The 21,413-nt window shown below is 49.1% G+C and overlaps 1 protein-coding gene across 9 annotated transcripts in view; it reads right to left on the reverse strand.

Moving 5' to 3' along the window:
* The window catches only part of NCKAP5 (NCK associated protein 5), a 268,026-nt gene that overhangs the window by 184,427 nt on the left and 62,186 nt on the right, over positions 1-21,413 (reverse strand). The window contains exon 1 of one of the 9 annotated variants that reach the window (XM_032944617.2): positions 10,332-16,226. The exons of 7 other annotated variants lie outside the window; for them this stretch is intronic. The gene's annotated coding sequence lies outside the window, so the exon portion shown is untranslated. Of the gene's footprint in view, positions 1-86; positions 6,405-10,331; positions 16,227-21,413 lie in introns of those variants that run through there. One more of the 9 variants, XM_032944599.2, reaches the window with a different exon arrangement.

Consider the following 21,413-nt stretch of genomic DNA (forward strand, 5'->3'; position numbering starts at 1 on the left):
GAGGCACCTGACGGCAAAAGATAGCCGCTGGGAACTCACGAAACCAACCCCTCGCGTCGCCGCACGTGTCGCTCATTGCTGCTCACCGCTCGACGTGCAGAGGAGAGAGCTTGCCATCCGCCGAGAGATTTCTCTTTGTTTGAAGGCGGACGCGGAGCTTGCGATGCATATCGCGGGGGAGACGACTACGTGAGCTGCCTGACAAAGGGACACCCGGTTACACAACGCCATAGCTACAGCAGCAGCAGCAGCCGCCGCCTCATCAGTCTCGCTCTCTCCCTCCCATCCCCTCACCTCGCGTCTCCGCCACGGCACGCACACACTGTGCCCCTTTTATTCGCCGTTTCCCCCTCTGTTGCCCTCACGGTGCTCTCGTTTGATCAACGTCTCGCCCTCTCTCGGTCACTCGTCCCCGCGTCCCTTTGCCGTTTTGTCCATTGTGTCGTGCATCCTCCGTGTCTCTTTACTCATTCTTATCCAGCGCTCGCTCTCACCCGCTCGCTCTCTCTCTTCTCACTCTCCTCGTGTGTCTCCCTCTCTCCCTCACAGCTTGTTTTGCCTTTCATTACATTTTTTTCCCCTACGCAGTGGCAGGAAGGCAGACAGGCCAGGGAATGGTGGTGACAGCCGCTATTGATGAAGTCCCCTTCCCGCCGCCGAATGTCAAACACGCATGGTCCGCTCCCACGTCCCACAAAACCCACTCGGCAGCACCGAGTTATTAATGCGGCCACTTCTAACGAGCCGGGTCTGTTTGCAAGCACACAATGACCACAGGAAAATCACAGAACGAGTAATTATTCTAACACCTGCCTATCCAGCCCAGCCATCTCAGCCATTAATAGTCACATTGCAAGCCAGCCATGTAAAATGAGGCAATCTTAGGATTAATGCAAAGGCAGAGAGGGGTGGTGGGGTGGGAGAGTTAATAACGATAATACACGTTGTGATCATTTGCAGCCCCTTGTCAATGCAATGCCAGATGACGGCCTCCCCACGCCGTGTTGGGGGTCGGGGTTGTTGGGTCACGCTGTCCGGTGTGCCTTGGTGAAGGGGAGGCCTAGGATCAGGGCAGACATCACTCTCCCCCGATGTGAGCTGCGGTTATGAACCACACTCAGATCACCAGGTTCACAAAGCAGCGAGCTACTGCACTACTGCACCACTGCACCAGCTCAAGGAGGTGATACCGACTCACTTTCTTGCAAGAGAGACTTGGTGTACCATCAGGCTCTGCCCATCATAACGACCATCATCAGTCCACTGCTGGATGAAGGCCCTCCCCACACCGTCACTACCCATCACGGTACACTGCTGTTACCATCATTCTCACTGCTGCAGATGAACTGAGATCACCACTCCATCCTCTTGGATGCATTCCTCCTTAAGTTATTCATTATTTTAGTACAAATTATGACCAACAGGCCCAGACAATAGAAATCACATTTGGTCTGGCAAAAACGTGTCTCAGCATTACAAAGCATAATTGAGCTCAAAGCTAAACATAAACCGAATTGAAATAAATAATTCTGAAATCACTCGTGATTTTAGAACAATCCTTGTGGTGGTTGAAAAAAATCAAACCAACGATGTGATGGCTGAGCAAGATTCTGCATAAAAAAATTGGTTCAAGGTTATTATGTTTCTAAATTGCGGTGAATAATAACGCCAACACTGGCTGAAACAGTGACCTTAATCCATAACATTGAGCACATACAAATCGAAGAGCATCAACACTGACACACGCCATTTCGGAGCGTGTTTTGTGAGCTTAAGAATCAACATGTCTAGAATGAATCGATGTATCGTTCCACTCCGACAGGGGACGCACGCTCATAGGCCCACAATGCAGGTGCTTCCAACAGGTACCTCGATGTAATTTAGGCACCAGGCAAATCCCACAAGAGCCAACATGGGGCATGTTCCACAAGATTTCCTGTGCAAGGCAGCCTGCCCATTATGTGTGTCATGTGATCTATAGTTATCACAAGCCACTGAAATCACCTGTCAGCACCACAATCCTCACGACAGCAGCTGAGGCAAGTCCTCTTCCTTCTGAACCTGACCCCCATTGCACGCTCCTCACACCCCGTATCTCTTCACCCGGAGACCGGTTAACATTTTACGTCTACAGTTACGCAGCTGTGAACGTTCAATACATGCTCACATTTCTGAATGCATCGAAAATCCTGATGATAATTAATCAATGTGTGTCCTCAGTTAATAATAAAAATAGCAATTGTACTCTCACAATGACTTGAAATAGTTCCACTAATTTGTGCGCGTGCACGCGGGCGTACATGCGTCGTAACTGAAATAAACTTCAAAGATGATACGTATCTGCCATCGAATCGCGTGATTTGAGATGGCACATACGAGCACCGGGTGGCCAAGTGCGCAAAAACCGCTCGGCTCTGGGCCCCTCTGCTCCGGACGACCTTGCCGAGGCCACGTGAAGAGTCCTGCACGCTGGCCCCGTGTGTGGCAGCGCCTATCGTGCGAGCTCAGCTCTGACGCTCTCAAGAACGCGAGTGATAACGCCGCACGCGCGCTGGCGGCATCACGAGGCCTTGCGGCGAGCGGGCCCATGGGTGGGCAGCAGATACGCAGCGGGGCGCGTGACTGTCACCACTCCACATTGACACGAGATGCAACTTCGCTTGCTTGGCTCCTGCCAGACTCTGTACGGCTCTTCGAATACGAAAAAATATTTTTCATTGAAAAAGTCAGGGTTTGCTCTGCATGAAGCAAGGCGTTATAAGTTAAGAGGATCACTCTATCCGTTGTTCAACGGGGCTGCATTGCTGACGGAGGCAGCGCAATAATATTAAGGCCATTCTTTAGCAGCCGATCGCGAGTAATCACGGCACAATCACCGCACGAGGGGCGTGCGAGGGTTTCACGGCACCCCACGCAGACGCGCCATCGCTGGCGACAACACAACGATTCAACAAGCGCGCAGACGCACAGCTCCGAGGCTCTCCCTCGAGCGGGCGATCGAAGCCGAACGGACGGAGAACCGCTGGCCCCGCGCCGTGGCCAGAAGCCCCGGCGCTGTGGTGACAGCTGGGGCCTTTGATGTGAAAACCCCCGCGTCAGCGACCGCGGCTTATCGCAGTGGGCCGAGCCATCTCAAGAGTGGAGCACGAGGAGCCTTTGAAAGGGGGCGGGGGGTGGGGGCGGCTGCAGTGGGGCCTGAGAGTGGCGCTGTCCAGGCGGCGTCGCCCAGCTCGTAGCTAATTTAAATCCGCTGCTAGCCTCAGCTATGAGACCGCCTGCGCTTACAGGAGGCCAAAATAAGAACGCGCTGAGCAGGTTTCTGCAAGGACACGCACGCGGGATATTTTTTTTAACTCCTTTCTGAGGGCACATTTTTCAAGACCATATTTTTGGTGTCTTGTGAGTTTTTAATTTGTTTTCATTTCTGTCGCTTGAGCGGGTTATTTATTTATTCATTCCATTATTTATTTTTGAGAATGGGTGAGTTATCGTAATTCATAATATGAAACCTCATAAATGTTAACTTTATTGCTCGAAAGCTTGTTAATATTTCAAAGAATGTTAAATGCACCAAGAAAAGTCAAGTGTACATGTGTAATATCTGGCAATCCTCCAATGCATTTTTTAAGTATATATTATTGTTATTACCAGCGCTGTGGAGGGAAAATAAAGCCATCAGTCAGGTCCTTTGCCACCAAAAGAATCGCGTCTAAGAAAGAAAATAGTCAGCTGAATAATGTGCGTCTTCACGAGGTAATTGCTCACTCACCACATGAAAGCAGGCATGAGAGAGCACGGCTGTTTAATGAGTTTTTTCAGTACGGGACATCATCTTCAAAATGAAATAAATAAACCTCAAACCATTAAAATGGGACTGTGCTTTTATTACCTCTGATCTGAGCTGCCGCAAGCAACTCTGAGCTAAAATAACTTAATGAGACAATATCTGCCTTATGGATGGCACAATTGGGATATTATAACAGACAACTATTAATACTGGGCCATACGGCAGCGTGGCCAGGTTAAAAACAACTGACTTGAGTAAAACAATTTCACGGCTGGCTGGGCCAGCTGCTTAAAGGGATTCTTGTGTCAGTCATGAGCCTGTATCTCAGAGATAGTGGGTTCAAGCCCTGGGTCAAAAGGTTATCCCCGTCCGTGCCAAGTGCAATGGTCTCAGCTCAGTCAGCCACGACAAAGAGGTGTTCCTGAACGTGATATTTACACTCATTAATTATCGGACGTACTTAAGTCGGAGAGCAAAACGGGAATCTTAAAGTGGGAGAAATATAAAGCCAAGTGCAGCTAAAGATGACCTACTGAACGGGAGCACAGAACTCTGTGAACAGGTCTCTGTAAAGTGTTTACCAATGTGGAAATGGATGTATCTGTGGAGGAATGTGCGAGTGTACTATTTCCAAAGCGTGATTCATATTCATTATGGGTGCGAGATTTGACATTATGTGTGCAGTGTACTGTATGCACAATATATGTCGACTCTTCGTCAAAGAAGTACCCCGGTGCGAGGTGTAAACATTACTACTAGGGAGACAAATGTGGTCGGGCGTGGTGCTGGCCACCCACCCTCTCCTGTACCATACCGGCCTTCATAGGTGCTCACCAACAGCACTTGCCCAAACGTAATTAACACTAGAAGAGGGATCTTTGTCTTTGAATGCACAATCTAATGCAATCTGCATTCATATAGTGCATGATATGCCAGTATGGGGTGGAGCACATAGCTGTTAGAGCACAGCGTTATGAACCCAGAGACCTGAGTTTGATTCCTGACCACAGTTAACATGAGATTAAAGTGATATCTGACCCAGGTCCAGGGCCAACCCCTTCACCAACATGCAGGGTGACCTGCGTTATTAAGTAAGGTCAAACGAGCCACGTGACTCACACAACATGGGTAAAACTTCATGCAGCAGTGGAATGTCAATTGTCTACAATCATGCACGTGAAGAAAATTACCAGGATAGTAAAATAAACCATCTCCTATTCGACCAGAATGCACTCGGAAGTGATATTAATAATAATTTCTACTACCATTACCGGCTCTCATCATCCTGCAGTATGTATCCAAGCCTGCATTTATTAATGACGCTGTGAAGTCGTGTGCCGTATCCATAATTCAACATTGATCATTTACAACTCCCCACCCCTTCAATCTTCGTGGAAAGTGGTCTGGCACGGGAATCTTCCGGGAAGTTTCGCCGGGACAGGAATTAGCCCGGGTGCGATCCCACAGGTTAAACGGTGTGCGCTCGCCCGCTCAACGCAAGCAGCCGAGGGGTTTATTTGCCAAGCCCCGGGGGGGATGAGAGGGGCACGGTCAAACAAGCAAGCAGGGCCAGTTAGCGTGGCCCTGACTTTGCCATCTTTTCAACAAGAGCGTCCCACAGAGCGCGTGTTTCAAACGCACTCCCCTTTGATTCTCCGCGCGGTGGAGGCGACCCACACATTGTGAGCAACTTGCATAACAAACGGCGTTTCTCCAGGCTGCGTGGCCACGGCCCTAACGCTGATTAAAGGGCCGGGGAGTTTTTTTTCTTCTTCAATTGTTCCAGGAACACACTGGAGTTATCCATGCAAGTGGCGTGAGTGAGCGATTGAGTGCGAGGAGCGTGCGTGCGTGCGCGTGCGTGACGGCGAGGTGAGGACATTGTCACCACTTGTTCTTTGTGAACTTCTGCACTGTTTTCCTGCCATGATCCGTTTTAAGATTTCCAGTGCACACATTTAAATTTTGCTCAATGCATGCACATGTGAATCCCTTCTTGTCAAATCCACTCATTGATGGGTGAGATTAAACTAGTTTTTATTTTGCTAGGTAAGGCGCACTGAGCTATACAAGTCTGACCACAAATGACAGCTCAACGAAGTGGCTTACCGTGTTGAAATTTATAGCAGGCAAATACTCAAATCGCATCTTTCTAAATGTGGAAGGAAAAGCCGGAGGACCCAGAGAAAAAATCCATACAAGCACGGGGAGAACATGCAAAATTCAAACATAGAGGCGTCAGGGTCGGGATCGAACCCATGGCTGTCCTGTATACCAGGCGAGGTAGTTAACATCATTGGACATACTTCACCAAACCGGTTGGTGTGAATTGGTGAAGTGAAGAGGAGGAACTATGATGGATTTAGATGTCACTCACAACTGATGTTAACCGTGGTCTGGAATTTAACTAATGCAGCTGGTTTCATAGCGCAGCGTACTAACCACTGCACCACCACTCCACCGAGACTCTCATATGCAGTGTATCTCATTACGCTCCTTGTTGGTACTATGTTCAATGACAAGTCTTCTTTGCCACATCAGTATGTGCAGTGAACACGAGGTATCGGATGGGAAGGGCCTTGTCAGGGCCTTGTCAGGGCCTTGTCGTATGCAGGAATGGCAAACACGTTTGCCAGGAGCACCTCTCCACAGGTCCACCGTGTGGCTCACGGTTCCTTGGGGGGGAGGTGGGGGGACGTGGAGGGCGGTGGGAGGCGGTCGGGGGGGGGGGGCAGGAGGGCGCAAGCCCACGAGTTCCTTGGGGGAGGGAAGCATAGAAGAAGTAGAGTACAATAATAGATTTTGCTCTGCTGCTCTCTACTGCCCCACCGTGTCGCGCCGCAAGCCCTCTCTATGCCTGTTGTGTGCTCGGTGATCGCCCCTCCTAGCTGGGTCCCCGCTTCGCTTCTGACGCCTGGCGAGATCAAATGCTATTCCAGGTGATTTTGTCTTAGTGAGCTGGGTAAAGCTCTGCGTATTTACTCTGTAGAGTTGTGGAACACTCGAACCTGCTGCTTGGCTATGCGGTGGACGGCGAGCGGGTTCATGAACCCATCAGTGTGAGGTTTTGAGCATTGTCCTCTTGCCTGTACTCCGGTATCCTCCTTCGTACAAAACACTCTTTCAAATGATCCTAAGAGCTCAACGCAGAACCCACCTTCAACAAAAATCACGAGATGCAGTGACGATTTGCTGAGTAAATAAATGATATGACTGTATTATTGTTGTTGTACAGCCCTTTGTCAATCCTCTGCCCAATGAGGGTCTACCCGTATCGTGTCATGCATTTGGGATTGACTATACTTCACCACACTGGTCAGTGCGATTTGGTCAAACCGATTGGGAGCCCGGGACCAATTCCGATGCCCGCTCGCGAACTGACGTGAGCCTTGGCCGGGAATCGAGTTTGTGTAACGGCTCTCCTACGCGCACCCGACCCGCCCACCCACGGGTGTTTAATTCTACAATCGGCGGCAGCGCGCGCGCGCCTTTCATTCGCTCCACACGCGCTGCGGCGCTCGAGTGAGGAGGTGCGACGGCGACGCACGGATGGGTCATCAACGTCGATTCGCGGGGGGCAGTGACGCGCCGGCCTTTAAGGCTGACTGACGGCCCCGGATCAACGTGAACCATCACTCTGGCACAAGCGTTTCCAATCCATAACCGTTTATCTACGGCGTTCACAGGTCAATCTTTGTGGCACCCGATCCTTACGAGGGAGTAAATTAAAGGCACAATCGAGAGAGTGAAGAGAATGGGGGGAGCCGCAAGTAATGTTGCAACACCTGATCGAGTGGACAAATAAAATGTCAACTTGTTGACAGTTGTAAAATTCAATTTTTATCGCGGGCATCGTTAGTCTTTGCCACGCTCGTTTTATCCAGCGCTTCATTCGCTTATTTACGAATTTACATGGGGTCGTCATCCACACCACAATGGAGCAGATGTTTTCGCTTGAGAGCGTCTCCATGAGGACAATGAACCCACCGAGCGCAGAACCATTCCACTCTCTCAAGCGGCCCCTCAAAAGGGACGCGACAAAACAAAATAAAGGCAGGCAGAGGTATGGAGACCTCCGTCGAAAAGCTCCATCAAATATTCATCGCAATTGCGTTCAGGTGGGGTGGGGGGGGGGAACTCAATGCAGGAGGGAGCCTCAGGTGACCTGGGGCGTAATGTAGGCCAGCGGCAATGCAATGCGTCATCACGGATCTCATTAATATCAAACGCTGCCTTTTTGCTACAGCCCGCGACAAACGCTGGCCCCGCCGTGCCAGCTCAGTGCACCACGGCGGCCATCGGCGCTCTGCACCCATTGGTCAAGCGGCGTTAACGGGAGCCTAATTGTGGAAAATATTTGTTTTGCTAATCACCTTTCCATTAGCGAGCTTGGGGCGGGGCGGGCGTGCGCCTGCCATGAAGCCGCATGGCGCCCTGACGCCACTAAGCCTCCAGCAGAGCTCCGCATCTCACGAGAGAGTATTAATTGCCATCTGAAAGACCTTCAACAAAGGTACGGTAATCTACGAGTGAGGTACAACAGTTTGTGGGGTCACAGTAACAGACTGCACATTAATGAATTTCAACAATCGTACAAATTTAGATTCCTGCACAACAAAACTAAAATTCCCCGTGTTTATTTTTTTCCCTTCCGAGATATTTTTTTACTCAATAGCCTTAGAGAGTCTAGCTTGTACTTGGGAGGTCTGAAATTGGGAACAACGCTATCCAGACAACGGGCCGCACAGACGTATGGACCACCGCATCAGATTTGGCTAATACAGTTCCAGGGGCGTGAATGAGAGAGACCTGCCTTCAATCACAGACGTTTCGCAAGCCTTAGCTGTGTCCCTACACCTTGGCCATGCATTCACAAATTTAAAAAAAATCCACTCCAAACAAAACAGAAAGCTATGCAATGTCGCATGCTGAACAGCCTTGCAACATAACCCCATGGCAATTATAAACCCATGCTGACCTAGATTTGAGTTTTTCAACACAAAGATACGGTCGGGCACACACGCGGCACTCCATCCCTGTGACATGCAAGCGGTGTGCTACGCACGCGAGGAAGCTATTAAAAGTGGAAGCCGCGGAGTGCGCTGATAAAGGAACCGCCATTTCGTCTCCTCTGCATGACCCGCGAAAAGGTCAATCCCAAATGCACACGGCCAAATTACCCGTCCCTTCCGAGTCCGGTTATTTTCCCTCGCCGGCTGCAAGAGATTACATCACTCAATTCGGCATCGGAAGTTTCAAAATAAATACAGTAATGACACTGACATTTATGTCGCGTGAAGCCTCCCCATGTGGCAGATGGAGCAATTACAGCGTCCAGTCATACGGACCGGGATGGAGGCAACGCTGGGCTCAGGGATGGAATGCAGGGACCGCTCTTCGAGGCCTCCTGGCAGCACAAAGCCTCCCCGTACAAACTCGCCCCCCCCCCTCCCCCAATCAGCGCTGGAAAGAACCAGGCCAAGCAGAACCGTAATGAAATTGCGCCACCCTCGGCATCCCTACGGATCCAGGCCGCGCCATCGCCCGCAGCCGTGCGTCTACGCAGAACAACTCCAACTGTGCCAAAAGCCACTACATCTCCCCCTCCTCTGCCAAAGTGAATCTCACCCAGGCACTGGCAAACTTTACCTCGGGGGGGGGGGGGGCGGTTAAAACCTTGCAAGTCCGCAGCACTTCACATCTGACATAAATTACCGACAGGGTTTTCTAAGTGTGACCAACGGCCACCCCAGGCCAGTGAGCTCGCTCTGAAATGACCCGTCCTTTTTCTTCCAGCGCGGAGGAGGGGACCTCCGGTTTGGGGCCACCGGTGGGAGGATGAGGATCTAACCTCTGGCCTCTTGCGCGACTTGAGCCTCCGCAATCACTCCAGCCACTGACCCTCTTGCCCCAGAGGCTACCCCGAGCGCCTTGCTCTTTGACCTCGCCGCCACTCGGGCGCGAGCTCCCGCCGTGCTCGTCTTATCAGATACGGGGGCCCCGCGCCGGAGGTCAGGCCACCGCTGCTCCCCGGTCCTCAGCTCCACCAGCAGCCAGCCCTCTGTTGTTATTGAATTTGATAGCCACCAGGCTAACCCGTTAAGATACACACCACGCCGCTCCTGGCCGCACAGAGGGGGCATTGTTCACAAAGTAAAAAAAAAACTGGAGTGGCCAATAACGTATGGCATACATGCCAATATTCTGTGCATTTAAGTGCTTGTCTAAATTATTAAAATTGCTACGATTTAAATTCAAACGAAACGCTTGAAGCAAAACCTCTACTCGAACTGCGGCGAGGCAATCGCCACCGAGGAAACGGCCGCTAACGACAAACAGACGCGACCCGGCGAGCAACAAGAGGCTGAAGAAGCTTGTTGCGTAGTTGCGGGACGACCATACACTTCACATCTCTCGTCCCGCAGCAGCGGCCCATCCAGCGCTCGCCCTCGCACGGCGCCCGCGCGACGGTGCTCCGCTCGACGCACACAACAGACGTTTGACGGCGTAAGGCCCGCAAGTCACTAGCGTCTAAAAGACTTACGCGCTCTCCCACGACGCTTCATCTCGTCCGCGAGCCGTCCGCGGGTGCGTGGGTACGTACACGGGTGAACCGTTAAAAATAAAAAATAAATAAACTACGAAGGGAGCACGGGGTTGAGCGCTTGCACGTGGCGTGAGCTCGTTCGCTCGTTCGCTCGCCCCGAGCATAAATAGCGATCGCCCGCGTGGTGCAGTGGTGTCACAGGGGCCAGGCTGGGCTGCCCAGAGCCTGAAACGCAGGAAATACCAGTCAGAGGCAAAGTTACGGCGGTGGTCTGCCTGCCTTAGATCCCCGTTGTTCTTTCAAGATCTTTAAGGCTTCTGTGAAAATCAGCCTTGTGCGCTCGCAAGACAGAATATAATGGCCGACGTCCCGGGCAATGGCCCTTCTTCATTCCCCAAAGAGTAGCGCATTATAGATTTGTTTACACTTCAGGGGCAATGTTACCGACGAATGTGCCGAGTGTGTGTTACTTGTTGCTTGTGCACCACTGCCAATGCAGCTTTAAAAATATATATTTATTTCACAAGAGAAACATTCGCGACGCTCTAGCCCACAGGAAAACAACGCGGATCAATCGGGACCGGCGCCAAAAAACATTCACCAACGCGTGGAATTCATGTACGGTGCAAAAGAAGTTCAACATACATACATCCATATTAGCTTCTCGTTTTCATAGCCTCCTAGACACACGGGGCGGCGTTTGGGTGTTAATGTGGAGCACCCTTAACTGCCTGTGAAAATTCACATGCGGGTCTCCTCGCCGCAATCGTGGAGGAACACAGCAGAACTTTGTAACGCGCGGCATTATTTCAAAGTGCTGCGAGTTATTTATTGAGCTGTGGACGTTAAGTCAAACTCCCATGACAGATTTAACAGTTTATGTTGAAATACTCCCCGTTTAATGAAGAGTTTAATATTGAGAAGCAACCGCTAGATGGAAGGAAATAATTGGATAACTTGGTAAGCGACAGAGACTAATGTTACTCTTTACAAGCCAAATATAGGCAAATGTTACTTTTTTTCCCAAAAGTACTCTATTTTGTTTGTAAAACTTTCTGTTTGCCCCACACAATGATTTAGTACTCTCCAGATTTGTTTAGTTTAGCTGAGGAAGTCCATCAAGAAATGCTGATCTGCAACGGAGTTTTTTTTTACAGGACTGGATGACGATAGCCAAGAACTTTTCAGCTCTGAGTAATAAACACGTAACTTTGTAAATGAATGTGAAAGGAAACATAAATCTATCCGAAGACGCACTCTTCTTGAGTTACAACTGTATAATCGTCTGAGACAGCAATTGAAGCCAAACAAGTTTCGTAAAGTAGCAGAATAATAAAACAGACAAAAATTGTTTACTCGGGTTATGCCGAGTCAACTTTGCATGGTTCCCAGATGAGTAAAAAAAAATTCATATTTTCCGGTGACCTTCCTGGTTAGAAATAAACTCGATAAGGCCAAAATTATTACAACAATAAGACTACACACAGGCACAAGCGCACACGCACCCACACAGCACACGCTAATACAGCAGTCAGCACACGCCATGTGGACCCAGGACAGATGCCGCATTTCTGCAATTCCTTAAGATCAGAACAAATTCCTTCTTTCCGAGTCTCGTCTTTCAAACACTTTAGAAAGCATCTCGCTTTCTCTCGGCTTGACGGTGCATAGACAGCCCTTTGACAGCACAATGGCACAACAGATTTCGTTGGGCCTTGGAAGTTCTGGGCCCCCATTCAGTTGGACTCATCCGCCCGAAACGTGCCCCTTTCCTCCTGAGCCCACAAACTAAGGAGTGACCGCTAAACTACTAAAGCTGGCTCCGTACTTCCACGACCATTGTGCGCTCCCTCGGAATGAGCATTCTTGCTTCTGTGTATTCTTGCTCCCTCAGTCTGCTCAAATGAGTCCCCAGCTGCCCCCCCCCCCCCCCGTACAAGCCCATTTTCCATGGAACAAGCCCCCTGCTGCCATAAAGAATGGACAGCTCCTCCTCCGTGAGCAAGCAAGCAATCTGCTTCTCAAAATTAACCCCTCCCACCGAACGTGTGCCGTCCCTCTCCCAAGGGACGGCACACGTGCCTCCCACAAAACTACAAAGTGTGGAGGTGGCCGGCCGGGAGGCTCCGGGGTCAGGGGTCAGGGACCCTGAGCCAGCACCGCTGAGATCTTGGGTTCGAATCTGGGTTTCAGCCACCCGTTATTAAATTTGGTTCTTAAGTCTAACTAGTTAAAGGTCTCAACGCTGACCACAAGTGAATGCACAAAAAACATTTATATTGGATTTCACTTGTTTTTGAAAATTTACAGCTCTGAGAATTAAACATGAATTGTTTAACTGCCACGGGACAGCCATTTATTCTTGGGAAGTTGTGGCATGGTCCTATTGTGTGTTTGAGGAGGTGACGTGAAGCGATTTCGAGAGAAGTTCAGTCTGAGCCCTTTCTGCTGGCCGTCCTCAAGAGTTCCAAATTATTTGCTATGCGACAAAACACCGATAGCACCGGAATAAAGGTGAAAGTTAAAAAAAACCGGAAAAACAACTCTTTAAAACAAAGTCTTCTCTCCGACTCTCGCACACGTCACTCGGACGAGAGGCACCATGCAGCCAGCCTTGACAGCCGCGTGAAAAGACTTCAACGAAGCGGCCGCTCGGCTTCCCCCATCTAAAATTAAAAATAAAACTATTTTTTTTCCAGGTAAGGATACAGAGCTCTTTGAAAAGCGACTTAGATATCACAAATGATAGCTCAACGAAGTGGCTTATCACGTGGACATTTATAGCAGCCAAATGCTCTAAACGCGCATTCAACCAGAAGACCACGAGAAAAATCCAAGCGACCACAGGGAGAACGTGCAAACTCCAAATATACAGGCGTCAAGGTTCGTATGAAATGCACGACCTCCTGTATACCAGATGAGGTTGTTAACTTCTCGCCACCGTGACACCCCAATCACCTCCCGCTGCACACCGCGAGAACATTTAACGTTCCGTGCCAGCAGGAAGAACAAGACCGCACCGTGTCGTCAAGCCAAAGGAACATTTGTGTACCCCCCCCCCCCCTCCCAATGCGTCCGTCTTCTGCAAAATTGCGCTATTGGTCGCAACGCAGTATTTTGTCATGGTGAGGAGATTACATTTTTCTTTGTGGATGGTGAAGATAGCGCGCGAGCTTTTCTGCCCTGGATGTGGGTGCACACATTGAAGCGCTGCGGGGCGGTGCGTTTGGACGTTCAAGCATCCCGACGTTCCCAGCGGAATGCGGGCTCATTGTGTCGAGCCACGCAGGCAGGACTGCATAGCTACGACAAATTCACACGCACAAAAACAGACAAAGATCCCCCGTACAGCCTTAACAGACTGTAGGGGCAAGTGCTGTTCGCGAGCACCTATGAAGGCCGGCACGGCACACGAGGGGGTGGGTGGCCAGCACCACGCCCGGCCGTCTTTGTATCCCCAGTGGCAATGTTTACACACTGCACCAGGTACTCATTTGAGGCCGAATCGACCTAGGGGAGGCCCAAGTCCGGTTAAGATATTCGTCACCGATGTTGGCCATGAGTGCGAATCGAACCCAAGTCGCCGGGTTCTTAGGGCAGCACACTAACTGCAACACTACCGCTCCCCGCGCAAACATGCACACTCACACACGCACGCAAAGCCTCACGCTAGGCTGCGAGCGATTTCCCACCATGCCAAAATGCAACGTGGCACAAAAAATCCTTACACTAGCAACTTGCTCAAACATTGCCTGCAATGTTGTTCATATTCCATTATCAACCCAACTGAACACACACACGCCACACCTGTATTACAATCCGCAGGGGTCATGTAACCAGTAAACCGTAGTCTCGTTTAGCCTGTGAACACTGAGAAAGCCGCATGATGTGTGGACCAATAAAAAAAAACTATGACCTGGCCAAATGTGCCCTGCCTGGCAAAGTCTCGCCCTGCTAAGGGGAGCAATGGACATCAGTGGGAAAATGACCGATGCATCCCGATGGAACCAGCCAATATAAAATTGCACAAAATGAAGACATAAAACCACACGTTTAACAGCCTCATTTATAGGGCCATAACACGGGCACACAGTGGAAAAGTTAAAGGTACACTGCGGGACCTTTAAGGAATGTCAGAATTCATCAGGGCATGGCATGGTTGATTGGAAAAATCATGCACATGACCAAATCACCCCGAACGCACTCATTCTCATGTTGGTTAGGACCTTGACGGGCGACCTGCAGAGCTTGCAGGTATTTTAGGCTTGGGGCTACGAGGTGACCAGAAGGTGGCAGTAATGAGTCTATCTCCTTGTGGAAGATTGCACTTAACACCACGGGGGTGTGGTGAGCAGTTTCCAACGACGCAAATAAATTGTTCGCTAATAGCATGAGTGGCAAACCACTCAAATACAATTGGCCGGAACATCCCAATGCAAGACCCTCCTGCAAATAACGTTTTAGTATTTATTTACCTTGATCTTGCATGGAGGCATTACCGTGACAACGTTTTCTATGACAACTATTCAGATACTAATTCCATCATAGCACAATGCAGCTGATCATCAATATCAGTCGTCGCCTATCAATTGGTGCATGACATCAGCATCGCGAACTGTTCTCCAATGCCACAATCGATCTCTCTCCGGCTCATGGTTACTCTCATGGTTCCACCTCCACAGTTGCCGTTCTCTGGATGCATTACCTCCTTGAGCTGCTACTCCATCACAAAGCTTGCCCACTCACTATCGCCCTATGGCTCTCTCCCAATCTCAGCCACGTTTCTGAACGACGTGATGGATCTTATTTGAGTTTGTGCTCCGTGTGCTCCCCTGTCCATCTCGCTCAGTGTAACTCCAAGCATGCGCCTGTGCACTTTAATGAAAAGCAATTACGAGATTGCTTTTCATTATCAAATTTAACGTTCAAAAGCACGGGTATTCTAGATTTGAAGCTTTCGTGACTGCAAGGATCCATACTCTTTGGTTCTATTCGGTAAAGTCACGTAGGTAAAAAGTAAAAATAAAACAAAAAAAATCACGACGTTTCGGCCACAACACAAGTGGCCTTCTTCAGGTGAAGGAACAGAACTGTCGGGACGACAGCACTTCAATGACCGCTGCTAAGATTCGCAGCATCTTTTAAGCTCGGTGGGAGGAGCAGGGCGCCTAGACAAAGGAGTTTACATATCAAAAATAGCTGTGTTAAAGTGTTGAAGCAGCAGGGTGCTAAAGTCAGAAAATTAGTTGGGGGATCAGCATGTTTTTGTGTAGAGGGTGCGGAGGATGGGTCACTGTGTGTGTGCAATAGAAACGGAAAAAATTAAAGATCGGCAAGAATGTGCTGTCAGGGGAGAGTAGAAAAAAGGGTTTAATAGAAAGTTCGGAAGGAATATGCTTGGTATACCATTACTTGAAATTGCTGTTAGAAATTAGTTGACGTTTGGTATGATTTAAAACGTCTTTCCAATGGTTGCTTAATTTGAAACCATCCTCTCGGTTGAAATTATGTCTGTGTTTGTATATCTGAATGGCTTCGTAGACAAATCTCTGGTGATAACCTGTAGGTTTACAGAGAACCTTGGTATCGGAGAAGACAATCTCATGATCACCCATAGCGTTGTAACAATGATCAGCCACAGCAGATGAATTCGTTCTGCTGTGTTTCAGATCTGATTTGTGCTCGCGAATTCGGTCAGAGATATGTCGTTTCGTCTCCCCGATATAGCAATCACCGCAGGTACAACTCAATTTGTAAACTCCGGGGTACTGTAAGTCAGGGATGACATCCTTCACGGATGGGATCAGGTCACGGATTTTGTGTACTGTATTGAACCGGACCAGGATCTTGTGTTTGTTTAGAATTTTGGAGATCTTTTTAATAACGCCTGCTATATATGGTAGTGTGATGGTTTTGACTGGAGTATCAAGTGGTTGTTTCTGTATGGAGGGAGAAACAGCTTGGCGGATGGTACGGTCAGAGTATCTGTTTCTCTTGAGGGCCAGGTGCACATGTTTTAATTCACTGATCAGGTGGTGTTGGTCCGAAATGCAATGGGGCTCATTGGGGCTCATTGCATTTCATTGGGGCTCATTGCATTTCGGACCAACACCACCTGACCAGTGAATTAAAACATGTATACCTGGCCCTCAAGAGAAACGGATACTCTGACCGTACCATCCGCCAAGCTGTTTCTCCCTCCATACAGAAACAACCACTTGATACTCCGGTCAAAACCATCACACTACCATATATAGCAGGCGTTATTAAAAAGATCTCCAAAATTCTAAACAAACACAAGATCCTGGTCCGGTTCAATACAGTACACAAAATCCGTGACCTGATCCCATCCGTGAAGGATGTCATCCCTGACTTACAGTACCCCGGAGTTTACAAATTGAGTTGTACCTGCGGTGATTGCTATATCGGGGAGATGAAACGACATATCTCTGACCGAATTCGCGAGCACAAATCAGATCTGAAACACGGCAGAACGAATTCATCTGCTGTGGCTGATCATTGTTACAACGCTATGGGTGATCATGAGATTGTCTTCTCCGATACCAAGGTTCTCTGTAAACCTACAGGTTATCACCAGAGATTTATCCACGAAGCCATTCAGATATACAAACACAGACATAACTTCAACCGAGAGGATGGTTTCAAATTAAGCACCCATTGGAAAGACGTTTTAAATCATACCAAACGTCAACTAATTTCTAACAGCAATTTCAAGTAATGGTATACCAAGCATATTCCTTCCGAACTTTCTATCAAACCCTTTTTCCTACTCTCCCCTAACAGCACATTCTTGCCGATCTTTATTTTTTTCCGTTTCTATTGCACACACACAGTGACCTATCCTCCAGACCCTCTACACAAAAACATGCTGATCCCCCAACTAATTTTCTGACTTTAACACCCTGCTGCTTCAACACTTTAACACAGCTATTTTTGATATGTAAACTCCTTTGTCTAGGCGCCCTGCTCCTCACACCGAGCTTAAAAAACGCTGCGAATCTTAGCAGCGGTCATTGAAGCACTGTCGCCCCGACAGTTCTGTTCCTTCACCTGAAGAAGGCCACTTGTGTTGTGGCCGAAACGTCGTGATTTTTTATGTTTTATTTTTTACCTACGTGACTTTACCGAATAGAACCAAAGAGTAAGCATGGGTATCATTTTACTGACTGGCACGATACTCATACGTTACTGATACTTTGTGCTAAATTGCTATGATTATAATTTTTGTTGTTTGGAGTGTGTGGAGAAATGTTTTGCTTCTATTGTTTTATAGAAACCGCCCTGATCCTGTCTTGCAATCACCGTCTACAGCTGATGGTTTCAAAGAATAATGCTGCCAAAAAAGCATTTCCCTTTGACTTACGAAGAACCCTTTAAGAACTATTTTTAAAATCACAAAACAAACGGAAAAAGTCTCAAACTTATTCAAAAGAGGCGACTTTCCCACAGTCTGGAGCGTAAAGAAAAACAATTCAGAAACATCAAGAGTCAAAATCAAACAATTCTGCGGTTTATTTTTTGGTGAGCCTCCCTTGGAGTTAAACAAAAGGTTTACCCTTAATTTGGGGGGAGAAAAAACCAGGCAATTTTTCTTGCTCCTGGCAGGCGACGATGGCTTGTGTTTTAACGGAGCAATTAGAGCCACAATCAAACGAGCGTGGGGGCATTGTTTGTCAGTCAGTGGGAGCGCCTCTCCTGGGGGCCAAGCGCGGCAACCGCCTCCCACGATTGTTGAGCACCTGAGTGGAGTCAATGTGACCTCTACTCCCCGCGCTATGCAGTCAGGGCCTTGTAGTCGCCATGGACCCACCGCTGTCACAACATGGAAAGATGACCCCCCCCCCCTCCACACCACCCCCTGAAGAAGATGCAAACAAACAAACGGGAACCCCTTCGTCGACGGCGTGGGTTTTCACGGTTTTCACGGATGTGCTGCTGAGCTTTTGCACACGTAACGCACATCTTTGTGCGTTGCTAAACCTATGACGTCCAACGTTTCGCTCCGCTCGTTGGGCGTTTCTTCGGTATCTGACGGTTTCCACTCGACATTCTCGGTAGCTTCTGCGGCCCACACCAACCGCGCGGCACCAACTCACGAAGAAGCTCCCGCAACGTTGCAGCGAAACGCCGACACAAAACCGAAAACACATCGGAGAGCTATGATCCTTTGGCCGTTTGAAGTTGTTCTTACTTTCACACACGAACCTGGGTCTCCGCGTGTTTGGGTTGCCGAAAGAACGCGGCGCGCGTAAAAACTTAACGACGATGCGACGCGAGGAGCGTTGTGAGAGCTCGCGGAGCATGCAGGACCGCGGGGGAGAGAGGCTCGGAGGAGGCCGTGGCGTTGCAATTCAAGAGGCCAGGGCCTCGCAGCCAGTTGCCAGCGGCAGCCGCAATGCCCAGACACCGCCCGCGGACCTTACACAAGCAATGGTTTTAAAGCCAGTTGGGAAAAATTAGTGACAGCGTGTTTTTTTTTCTATTTATATATTTGTTTATAAAAAAAAAACGGCATGGGGATTAGAAGAAAGAATGTGGAATTGTATAACTGGGTAGCGTTTTTGGTTGTTATTGCGGCAACGCTTTTTCCCTCAGGGAGGTTTCATGGTCTCAGGGCCTGGCTAGCCATCACCAAATCATTTCCATGTGTGCAGCATGCATGTTAAATAATAATAAATTTTGTTTGTGTTTACAATACAAGTTACATTTTTACGTTGTTAACGCAATTAAAGGAACAATATAACGTGGGTCAAAAAATGTACTGATCAATCTTTTTTTCTTTACGCAACCAGAAGGACAGCAGACATCAATAACGTAAGCTGTCGCAAAGTTATTGTTTTTACTTGACCCAACTTTTCCTCAGCTTGGCTGGAGATAAAATGAAATGGAATCTCCACTGCTTTCTCTTGGTCCTCAACACAATGTCCCACGCGGCTGCCTCCGAGTTCATCCCACTGCCTGCATGCACAACCTGTTCCGTGGAATAGAACGGGCAACGGTGTAGCCCTGAAAATGCTCGCTCTTCCGGCAACCGCTGACAGAATGGGGAAGTTCTAGAGAACCCATCTTAGGGGTATTCTGTATGTATGTTGAACTTCTTTCGCACCATATGTAACCAACAGCGCTAATCAGAGGAGATGAACATTTACACAAATGTTTAACGACCTTCTCAGCGCAACAGAAGTGGAACTCCCGCGCCTGTCCGAGCCCAGCTGCTCCACGCAGCAGCGACACAAGGCCTGGGTTGAGTTCACCCACAGGCCTGGATTGAGTTCACCCGCAGGCCTGGGTTGAGTTCACCCACAGGCGTGGGTTGAGTTCACCCGCAGGCCTGGGTTGAGTTCACCCACAAGCGTGGGTTGAGTTCAACCGCAGGCCTGGGATTTAGTTCAATCGTAGGCCTGGGTTGAGTTCACTCACAGGCCTGGGTTGAGTTCACTCGCAGGTCTGGGTTGAGTTCACTCGCAGGCCTGGGTTGATTTTGCCCGTAGGCTTGCACGACCAAATAAAATCGCGATTCAGAATTAGTTTATTTTGGGCTAGACAACTGTGTAGGTATAACGCCACTGTTTAAATATAACCATGCACCACCCAACAGAGTCAATCGAGTCAAGTTGTCAAATCTCGCGTGGCAGAGAGCTGAGCGAGAGCCGTGCTTTGGAGATACCCGACGACGATGCTGGATGCAATCTCCCTCCAGCGGAACGTCGTATCAAGTAGCCTAGATTATGCATTCTGTTCAACATTTTGGTTTGCTGAATCACCAAATTAATTGTCACATTTTCCCACGTGACAAGTTTATTTGACTGGCTGATGGTGGAGGGTTACAGATAAACATTGGCATTATACCTACACTACCATCTAACCCCAAAAAAAGAAAGTAATTATGAATCAACGCTTAGGTTCCTCCCCTCTAAAGAGGCACCGCCAATCGAAGCATCAACAGCTAATGACATTGAGCACACATAGTTTGGATGTGCGGGCCACGGTGGTGTCGCTGTCGATTGTGCAGGCGGTGCGACTGCACGGGGCCCGACAGCCAGTGACCCAGGCACCATGTCAGCCACGCCAGGGTACTGCCCGGCAATAGAGCTTACTCGGTGTGCCGGCACTGCCTATTGAAGGCATCAGTAGCCGCTCACAATGACCTCGCATAAGCGGTTCCAATCTGATATCAGTTGGGCACTCATTGGAAGAGAACCCAAGAAACAAAAGCCATCATCATCATCAGAGACAATGCTATTTAAGCCAAGTCATGTCTTTCAGAAATATTTTATTAGAACAAGACAAATGGGGGATTAACATGCAATCTATTTATTGCGTGTTAAAAAAAATCCATTGTGAAAAAAAAATTGTTTAATTGATTGACCCGACACTTCACTTTCAAATAAATAATGACGATAAATCAAATAAACATGCGGAATTAATGACACGATTTGCGGTGCGCACGAGCGCAGAACCTCCACGTACCTGCACGGTGCCTACACGAGGGCGGGCACCCTGACGAGTTGCCCTCTGCCCGGGCAGCGTTGGCACGGGAGCCGCGAGCGCAGGACACTGCCCTGAGGTGCCGCGCTCGTCTATCGGGTGGCAGGCGCACGACCCAACAACCATGTCCTACTCCCAGACGACGCGGAGCCACTCCGATCCGGACCAGTTCCTAGTTCCCCCACCCCTTCCGATGTCCCCCCCCCCCCCCAGAGCCCGTTCACAACACACGCTGTCGTCAAAGTGAACACACGGCAACTGCTGCTCGGCTCCAATTGTGTGGCTCGCTTTGTTTGCTTTGACTTTCAAAAACAGGAGTCGAACGCAAACACAAACACGATTTTTCTGTTGTTGCGAACAGATACCGCTGAATAGATCGGGTTGCCACAACCTCTTTAAATTGTCTACACGTGGAGGCTGTTGGCCGGTAGTCCCATCTCGCTGGACACAGCACACACCAACCGGATGGCTCGCCGTGGCTACGCCGCTCTCAACACCGTCTCTCTGTCAGCAGCGGCCATTGACATTGAACTCGACGAATTAGAAAGGTGCAATAAGTCTGGCTCTACG

This window comes from Petromyzon marinus, chromosome 4 (assembly GCF_048934315.1).
Source record: "Petromyzon marinus isolate PM22_M1 ecotype Great Lakes invasive population chromosome 4, UKy_Petmar_22M1.pri1.0, whole genome shotgun sequence".
NCBI classification, from domain to species: Eukaryota; Metazoa; Chordata; class Hyperoartia; order Petromyzontiformes; family Petromyzontidae; genus Petromyzon; species Petromyzon marinus.